General features: G+C 46.0%; 1 long non-coding RNA gene and 1 other non-coding gene across 2 annotated transcripts; both read right to left on the reverse strand.

Annotated features, from left to right (window-relative positions):
- Positions 1–680: 680 nt before the first annotated feature.
- Positions 681–817, reverse strand: LOC118665577. The gene has a single exon (XR_004970683.1). It is a non-coding gene; the product is annotated as a small nucleolar RNA SNORA29 (small nucleolar RNA).
- A 1,262-nt stretch (positions 818–2,079) lies between these two features.
- LOC118665157 lies at positions 2,080–7,708 on the reverse strand. Its single transcript, XR_004970557.1, has 2 exons — positions 6,875–7,708; positions 2,080–3,304 (listed from the first exon to the last, which is right to left on the reverse strand). It is a non-coding gene; the product is annotated as an uncharacterized LOC118665157 (long non-coding RNA).
- Positions 7,709–9,228: the final 1,520 nt, after the last annotated feature.

Below are 9,228 nucleotides of genomic sequence, written 5' to 3' on the forward strand. Positions count from 1 at the left end.
CTCCATTACTCTTTAATTTAATGCCCTTGATCAGGGCGACAGCAGCGAGAGATGAGAGATTTCAGGGAGAACGGTGGTTAGGCCACACTTTCCATGAGCACCGGCTGCAGCAGCCGGCTCTGCCATGGTTCTCTCAAGGTAATGCCTTGCTTCCCATTGTCATTGCATCTCGGCATCAAATTATTGGAATTCCACACGCATCGACAGCACTCTGAAGGGCCCTGCCAATTTGTGCAGCTCGCTCGGAGGAGAGCTTCAGGAAGCATTACTCATTTATACGACGCCCGGGCTCCCGCTGTAAATTCAGGGCGCAGGGCGGCCTGCAGGTGCGGCCCTCAGCTTAGCTCTCTAATCCGGTAACCCTTTACCCCCAGCTCCTTCCCACAAACATGGGCAACGAATCCCCGGGCTGGTGTCCCGGCTCAGGGAGCCTCTGTTCCTGCAGATGGAGCCGGGGCTGCCAGAGGCGACCTGGAGACAGAGCCAGGTATCTGGCTTCAGACCGGCCTTGGGATGAGAGCCCCCAAAGCACAGCGCCCCCTTCCAACATTTCCATACCACTGAAGTCTGGTTAAAATGCACATCTGTCCACGCTAGTGAGGCGGCTGATAATGACCCACCTTCTGTTGGAGGGGGGGGGGGGGGGGGAGCCATTACCAAGGGAGTTTGGGGAGATTTTTTTTTTTCTGTTCAGCCATTTCATATAGGAGGAGGACACAAATAAATCCTCCCTCTTCAGACCATGGCAATTTTAATCTATCCCATAAGCATAGCCACTAAAATCTATTAGGAGAAAATGTGATAGTCAAATGGGAAGGGGAGATTTTTTTTTAATGACCTAGGAAAAAGTCTCACACAACATAAATGAAAAAAGAAATGTTGTCTAATCCCAAATCTTATATATATGTTTTATCTGTGCATGGGAGTATGCATACACATACACATTTAACGGGAAGAAAATACGTTAAAATGAACAGTGATCATTTTGTTTTTATCTTTGTCTATATTTTGTAAAAACAAACAGGTGTTACTTTTATATCCAGGAAAATAAATGCTGTTTAGAAAGAAAATTGCCATCAAGGGTGTTTTTTAAAAGAAAAGGACTATTTTCAAAAGGTTCACTACACCTCAGCCCATAAAGCCCCCCCCCCCCCATTCTGAAAGTAAGGGGTTCCTGACCGCTGCCCCCTGCTTAGAGAGGCTGCCACAAGGGGGCTCTCCAAGCACAAGTCTGGAGTCCAGTGAGAAGTTGGTCTAGCAGGACCATCAGTAACCTCTCTCTCACGAGAGAGAGAGAGAGAGAGAGAGAGAGAGAGAGAGAGAGAGAGAGAGAGAAACATTGACCTGCTGCTCCACTGATTTATGCTTTCATTGGTTGATTCTTGCATGTGCCCTGACCAGGGACCGAACCCACAACCTTGGCGTATCAGGACGGTGCTCCAACCAACAGAGTTATCCAGCCAGGGCGAATTCTCTCCTTTGAATTGATCTACCCAGAGAAAATAGCGAAGGCGGGAACAGAGGGGAAGAGGAAGAGGGGGAAAGGATGAGCCACTTGAATGGCTAGGTGTGGACTGCTGAGGAAGAAATGCAGGATGCGATCGCTGGAGCTGCCATGGGCCCTGGGCGAGCTTTCGGTTCTAGGGTTCCATGCCAGGCAGATCCATAATTTCTATTTTTCCCGTGAGGTCTTGGTGGTTGTTTCCCTGGGCATCTCGGAGAGAGAAGCATGGCCAAGAATCCTGTTTCCCTTAGCACCGTGGGTATTCTCATAACCATCTACTAATATTTGGGGTCAGATTGTACTTTGATCCTTCTAATCACACGAGACAGGAACTTCAGGCTATCAGGGCCCTGAAAATAGGCAAATAGGTTCCATAGGTCATTTTATTCTCTATTAAGGACACTACCCAAACCAAGGCTACCACCAGCCCATGTGGCATTTTATACAAATTTGAAAAAGCCACCCCTCCCTCAAGTTAACACAAAAGTTATGTTAGTTATTTCTCAATAATAACAAATACTAGGTAAAAGTAATTGTATATAAATTATACAAATAAATGATTGATTAAACAATAATGGAAAATTCAAATGTTTAATTATAATATTAGGAACTTAAGTCACGGGGGCCTAATAATTTGTTGTAAGATAGATACACATCTTTTCTTGGTAGAAATAATTCTTTTGATAGTTTTAAGGCTTACTTTTTATTTTTTTAATAGCTCGTATGTTGTAGAAAGGATCGCCAGATTGGTCATCTTTCTTATGGTTTTGAGGACTTTGCGTTGGTTTTAACATATTTAATTTTGAGAGGCCACATTCTTCACTGATCAAGGTATTGGTCAGATTAATTGTACCTTGAAAGTTTCAAAATAGTTTGAAAATGGATCTGGTACATTATTGTCATAGACATATTGCAACATTTTGGTGAGCGAACACTAGATTGTACAAAGACAACTTTAGGTTGTAGTTCTTTATACATTGATGAAGGAGGCATAACGTTCTTCGATTCCAATTGTACTTTTTTTTTCCAGCGTAAATTTTTATCTGTAGAATTAGCCAGTTGGGTCAGTTTAGATGGTGCCCATTTTGTTGGCAACATCCAAAGCGTCTTAGCCAGGAGCCAGTCAAACATATGCCCTCTTCTCGCCATCAGGCCTGACCAGGGTGCTGACCTTGGCCACCTCGACGTCACAGAGCTTCCTCACAGCCTGTTGGCTCTGGTGCTCGTTGGCCTTGACACCCACAGGGAACTCACGTGTGTGATTGTCCTCTCTTCGCCACGGTGGACGCGGTGGTCGGGGGGATGTGATGATGGCACAGTGGGCAGGCTTGTTTCTCGGGCGTGCTCTTCCGGGGATATTTGGCTGCCTTCGGAGCCTTCGTCTTCGGCCTCGGAAGGTGGCTGACACGCGGATCTTCTTTTTTGTGTGGCTGTGGACGCCTTTCAGCACGGCTCTCTTTGCCTTCAAAGCCTTTGCTTTGGCTTCGGCTTTGAGAGGGGCAGGGGCTTCCTTCTTCGCTTTCGGTGCCATCTTCATCAAAAAGCCCAATCAATGGACCATTTTTACCCGTTTTGATGGTAATGAGCTCTCTGGAACCGTGAGCCTCCGAGGACCCGGCATCCGGCACCACCAGGAGCTTGTGGGGAAGGTACCTTCTCAGACCTCACCTCACAATGGCTGAGTCAGAGTGTGCGTTTTCCTGAGATCCCTAGGTGCTCTGTTCACACGTGGAAACTTGAGAAATACCGATCGAGGCTGCTGGAAAGGCCATTGATGTCTTTCAGCAATGCCAACTGTTCCTTTAAAGATAATAGAGAAGAAAGAGAAACAGATTTTGGATAAGTGGATCGTCTGTGGAAATAACATCTGAAACGAATCTCCCTCCCTTCGCTGGCATTTTCACATTGGGAGAGTTGGAGTCAATGTCAAGTAACTGAGACGTGTGTATCAGCAATAACATCCGTTCGTAGTGGTCATAAATTCATTTTTCTTGAAAGGTTTCTTTAGCCCATTACAGGCTGTCAAGGGAATAATATACTGACTTCTGGTTCCCATCTAATTTTGCTTATCACACTCATTTTACCTTCATTCCAAATGAGTTCTGAGCAGTGCATTTCCCCCCCTCTTCCTCCCTCCCCTTCCCACCCCCCAGGGGTGCCACCTCTACCTCCCTCACTTTTAAGCTCCAAGGGCCTTTCCTTTGCCTTTATAACTTGTTTCCTCAGTCCATTCCCTCTTTGAATTACTTATTCCACCTCCGTGATTTTATAAATAAATGTTCACTTATAGTTGGAGTCTTGGCTCTGAATTCTTCCCTAGCTAGAACTCAAGTACCAAGACTGCTGAATCCAGGTCTGGTCTGACCACACAGTCTAACACCTGGTGCCCTTCATGCCGCTGCCAGCATTTCCTCGTCTTCAAACAGTAAAATGGAGAATTTTAGAGATAGAAGGAACCCTAGAGATCATCTTGCCCAATGTTCTTATTTTACAGATAAAAAACACACCCTAAAACTCAGAAATCAAATGAAGAGATCAAAGATGGCAGTGGAGTAGGTGCAAGCTACACTCATTGCCTCTTAGATACAAACTGGAATTACATGCAGAAAATAGAGCAACTAACCTGAATAACCAGCTGAAGACTAGCTGAAGAGAAGTCTCATAGCAAGGATGTACAGATCAAGCCCCCTGGAGGCTGGTGGGAAGGGTGAAGGGGCTGGCCCTGCTTCCACAGGTGGCTGCTGAGATTCTGGAGGGATAGCTCAGCTGGAAAGGACCCCTAAGAAGAGTGAGGCCTCAGTCGCAAGCTGGGTTCCCTGGCCCCCTGAGCAGTGCCTTTGAAAGAGAATATTTCAAAGGCTTGCATGCTCTTGGCTTGTGCTTTAGAACCTGTTTGTGTTCACATCAGCAGCAGGCATGACAGACTTCCTCTAATGATGCCTCAGTAGCAAGACGGCATCTACTCAATTTTCCCAACTCAGATTCAACAGTGATCTTAAATTTTATGTTCCATAAATGCATTCTCAATATACTCCACCACTCGGCTAACGCAAAAAGAGTAGTTATATAATTTCTCAGATGATATAAAAGTGCTGGCAAAATAGATGCTTGCTGCCTGGTTCAATACCGAACGTAAAGAAGATGCACAACAAAAAATATAGAATGCCCTGGAATTATTTTTGAGGCTCTGTGGCAATCCATTACGTCTCTACACATACCTGTGGCATTGCTCCATCCAATTTTTCTTTAGATTCGGTTTTTGTAAGTAGTCTTATGAAGATACACATACCCTGTCTTCTGTTTTGCCGTTGACTGGACAACCCCGTTTGTCCAAATGGTCACATCTGAAATGTTTACTTTTTTGGAAATCCACCAATCTAATAACTCCCAAATGGCTTATGCCAGGAGTTGTATCTAAAATAATCAAATATTTGCATTTCTTATCTTTTTCAAAAGCAGGTCATGCATTGTGCCTGCTATAACTTCATTTGATTTTACATTTCATGCCTTACAATGTGTAATATTATCTGTTAATTGGTGTGCCATTATGTAACCCAATTTTTTCTCCACCAAAGGATGACAATTCTCATCACTGGGCTCACAGTTCTTTGGATAAATCCTCCCCTTACACGCGGCCTTGCCAAACGCTGAACGTGCAGAGCACGTGCTCCAATGTGGCTTCTCCTCCTCACGGCGTCTTTGTTACGTGCATCTCTCTAAGTGAGCATTCCCAAATCCAGCTTCGACTTTTTAACACTACGGTTAAAGCGCATTTGCCTTCTTTTTAGTAGTAATGTGACGCATGCTGCCAATTTTTGCTCACAGTTTCATTCTTCAGTTTATTTTTCATCCCCGAGGAATTTGCCACATAGATAAAGCACGGAAATAACGCAGGTACATTAATTTGGGGTTTTTGATCATTAGTAAGAATGTATGAATAACTAATTTCTGAAACTTTTCTACCTGTATGGAGGGTAGTTAAACTTGATTAAATTTGATGATAGTTACATTTGTTATATAAAGCAGACAAATGTCAACGAGAGTGTTATTAATATTCAAATTCTTAAATATTCAAATTATATAGCCAGGTACCTGGATATATCCAGTTGAATGTGTTTATTTTCTCTTCCACTTTTTCTCAAAATTAACCAGTCATGATTGGCATAAATATTGATGGTAAATTCCCATCCTAGTCCAGCAGTCTTTGCTGCCCTCATTCTCAAAAAAAAAAAAAAAAAAAAAAAGCATTCATTTTCATTTTCTTCTCTGTCTTCTGATTTTGAAATTAATTTTAAAAATTCTTTCATAATAGCTGAGCAAAAAATTAGAATTTTATTTTAGAACCTACATGTATGTAACATACAAAGTATATATCATTAACTAGCTGCTAAATATTAAGTGTTAATATTCTTACTAAAAAGATATCTGTTGCCGGGAGCCGGTCCATGCTTGCTGTTTCAAGGGACCTGGCATATATGGCATACTGTTCTTAATATGTTTGCTCACCTTCTTGGCACTATGTGTTTTAACCAAGGTCACCTCTCCAAGAAAGGTTGTTTCCCCAGGTAGGGATTTTCCCCTGAAGTTAGGGAGGGAATAAAACCTCTTAACTAAGTGCCAGGTGGGTAATTAATCACTTTAACTACGAACAATCATGCTTAAGCTACATAATCTTTACTCCTTGGAATGGAGATAAGAAACGCCCTAACCTTTGAAATAGAGATTGATAGGATTGGAATCAACTGGTATAAATACAGATGTAAGAAGACAGAACACACAGAACTAGAGACAGAAGAACTTCGCTGGAGAGAACATGGCAAAAGATCCTGGACTGAACCTGACTACAGAAATGGGCAAGAGAACCTGACTAGAACCTGGTAACTGAACCTGCCTGGAGAACCTAGCAAGAGAACATGGACACAGAACCTGGCTGGAGATCTGAAGCAGAACCTCTCTGGAGATCCAGACCAGAACTTGGCTGGAGATCCTGGCTAGAGATCCTGGCTAGGCTGCTGATCAACTGAACTCCGTCTCCGTGTCATTCCTTCTTCGCCGACTCCATCCACACCTTTGGGGACCCCTGGACCTGCTGGGGCAGGACCCCAGCAATCTGTAACAATGAGCAATTGCTATTATGTAATTGCCAGATCATTAAAAGGGGAATTTCTAACTTATGTGCATATAATTTATTTTGTGGATTATTTGTGCATATGTAGAGTGATGGTTGTAGGTTTGCGTTGGGAAGTCAGCAGCTCCTTCTGAATGCAGCCAGTAACCAGCAGATGGCGTGATGCAACCTGAAACGCTACATTAGTTGGGCATTAACAACAATGGGGATTTTTAAAAATTATTTTTGAAATCCTCACCTACCAGCACATCCATTCGAAAAGCAGTTTCTTGTTCACAAGCAGAAATACTTTTAGAGAACGTGGGTCTGTTGTTGGCTTTGGTGAGTAAAAGCGGAACAAAACGTGTGCAACCTCTTAAGACACGTTGCTGCCATCTGCAGGGAAATTGCGATAAATCTGCACTCGCCCGTCCCGGTGACACCCAGTAGCAATAAGCCTGCAAGCGGGATCAGGATGGCGCCCTTCCATAAGGAGCATGGGTGCAGGGCCCCAGCGAAACAGTCAGCTCCAGCCGTCCGCCTGCCGCCCACGGGAGCCAGCTGGTGCCACTGGACACAGGTCGGCGTTTGCTCCTCGGACGACAGGAGAGGCGACCGTCTTTAGTGGTGAGGTCTTGTTTTTTAAAACCACAAATCTCAGCGTGGACTCTGGGGGGTTGAGTGTCCACAGGGACAAACAGGCCTTTAGCTGACATGAGAGTCCCTTCAGGGTAAGACGTAACGGGACTTAAAGCTGAAGAGTGAGGCATGTCCATGAGGTCCCAGTGGAGGAGACGGGCCAATGGACCATCTGAGGCTGGAGTTGGCATCCTCTCACAGACACCAAGAGGAACTATTGTTGCTGGAAGTGGCCGGCAGAGTCCCTGGCTCCCTGGAAGCTTGGCAGCCCCGGGAAACCCCAGGTCCACGGGCCCTGGGCCCCAGGTGGGTGTGAGGAGCTGGGGGGCCCTGGCGGGGCGGGGAGAGGCAGAGATGGGCGGGAAGACTAGGGCCTGGGTTTGGTCCTGAAAGGCAGGAAGCAGGGCGGGGTACACGCAGCCCCCTCTGCAGGGTCACTTTTGAAGGTGCTGGGGAGAAAAGGCCGGCAGGGGTGCAGGAAAGCCCAGACTTTTCTGTGTGAGGCTGGCCTGTCCACTTGGCTTGGTCCCTCAGCCTTCAGACCAATTCCCTCCTCTTAGGGCCTGTCACCAGGGGCCCTTGTCACCCATTCAAGAAGCTTCTGTGGCCAGTTTCTCGAGCTCCTGCGGCCAGTTTCTCGAGCTCCTGCTTTCTGAGAGCCCGCTACTTGCCCAAAGCTCCCGGGGCCCTGAGAGAGGCAAGGACCTAGGCAACAAAGCAGAGGTTTCCCAGGACCCTGTGAACACCGAGGGGGAAGAGGGCACGGGGCCCACCCTGCAAAGCCCTGGCCTGCCCCTCAGGCCACGGGGCCTGGAGTTCCCATAGCGATGGTAACCAGGCTAAGATGCTAATGTGAAACTGCTGCCTCTTCCAGCTGCTCAATAAGACAGTGATGGGGGAGAGGAATATGGGGGGGCGAGGAGGGGGAGTCCCAAGGTGAATGTAGGGGTGGGGGTGGGAGTGGGAAGACGTGAGCGGCAGACAGCAGGCCCATGTTTCCCTCCCACTCTCTGACATGACTTCCACGCCTTTTCGTCTCTCCTCCCACCTCCCACAGACCTGGGTCTCCTTCCTCTCAGCTGCTGCAGGGCTTCCTGTAGACAGGAAGACAGATAAACTGCCCCTGGTCCTATCAGGAGCCAGTATTCCTGCTAAGCCCCGGGGCCTCCCCGCTTCCTAGTCTAGGACATCCCTCCTGCAGTTGACCTCCATCCACCGCATCATTCCTTTTTCCCTCTCTATGGGACCACTTTCCAGCAAATGCAGTCATGCCGGGAGAGTGAACTGTTAAAAATCCACTCCACGGAGGTACAACTTGGATAGAAAATGTACCCGTTGTAAGTGTAAAGTTAGAGTGTTGACAGAGGTCTACACCCTGGCTGAGTCCAGCTCTGCCTGCTTATGCGTTCGCCTGTTGAGATTCACCTGGGCTGTTTCTGTTGGCTATTGTGAATAAAAAGTTCAGTGAACATTCAAGTCTAAGTCTTTGTATGGACGTATGCTATCATTTCTCTTGAGTAAATATCTACAGGTGAGTAGCTGGGCCATAGGATAATCTGTGTTCTAGTTTATGAGGAACTTCCAAACTATTTTCCCAAATGGTCGTACCATTTCCCTCGTGGTCTATAAAAGTGCCAGATGCTGCACTTAGTATGGTCAGAGTTTCCTCCCCAGCTTCAGCTGTTGTGTGTGAACAGAGTATGTTCATTTTAGTTGTAATTTGCATTTCTCTGATGACGATGTTGAGCATCTTGCCGTGTACTTATTGGCTACTCATCTATTATTTATTTTGTGAATTTTCCTATTGTATTCACTGTCTACATAGCACCCCCAATGTGTCTAATTAAACAAAGTACATTTGTCTCCATTTAAAAAATATATATATTTTATTGATCTTTCACAGAGAGGAAGGGAGAGGGACAGAGAGTTAGAAACATGGATCAGCTGCCTCCCGTACACCTCCCACTGGGGATGTGCC

The sequence above is a fragment of the Myotis myotis genome, unplaced genomic scaffold (assembly GCF_014108235.1).
Source record: "Myotis myotis isolate mMyoMyo1 unplaced genomic scaffold, mMyoMyo1.p scaffold_m19_p_10, whole genome shotgun sequence".
Classification (NCBI taxonomy): domain Eukaryota; kingdom Metazoa; phylum Chordata; class Mammalia; order Chiroptera; family Vespertilionidae; genus Myotis; species Myotis myotis.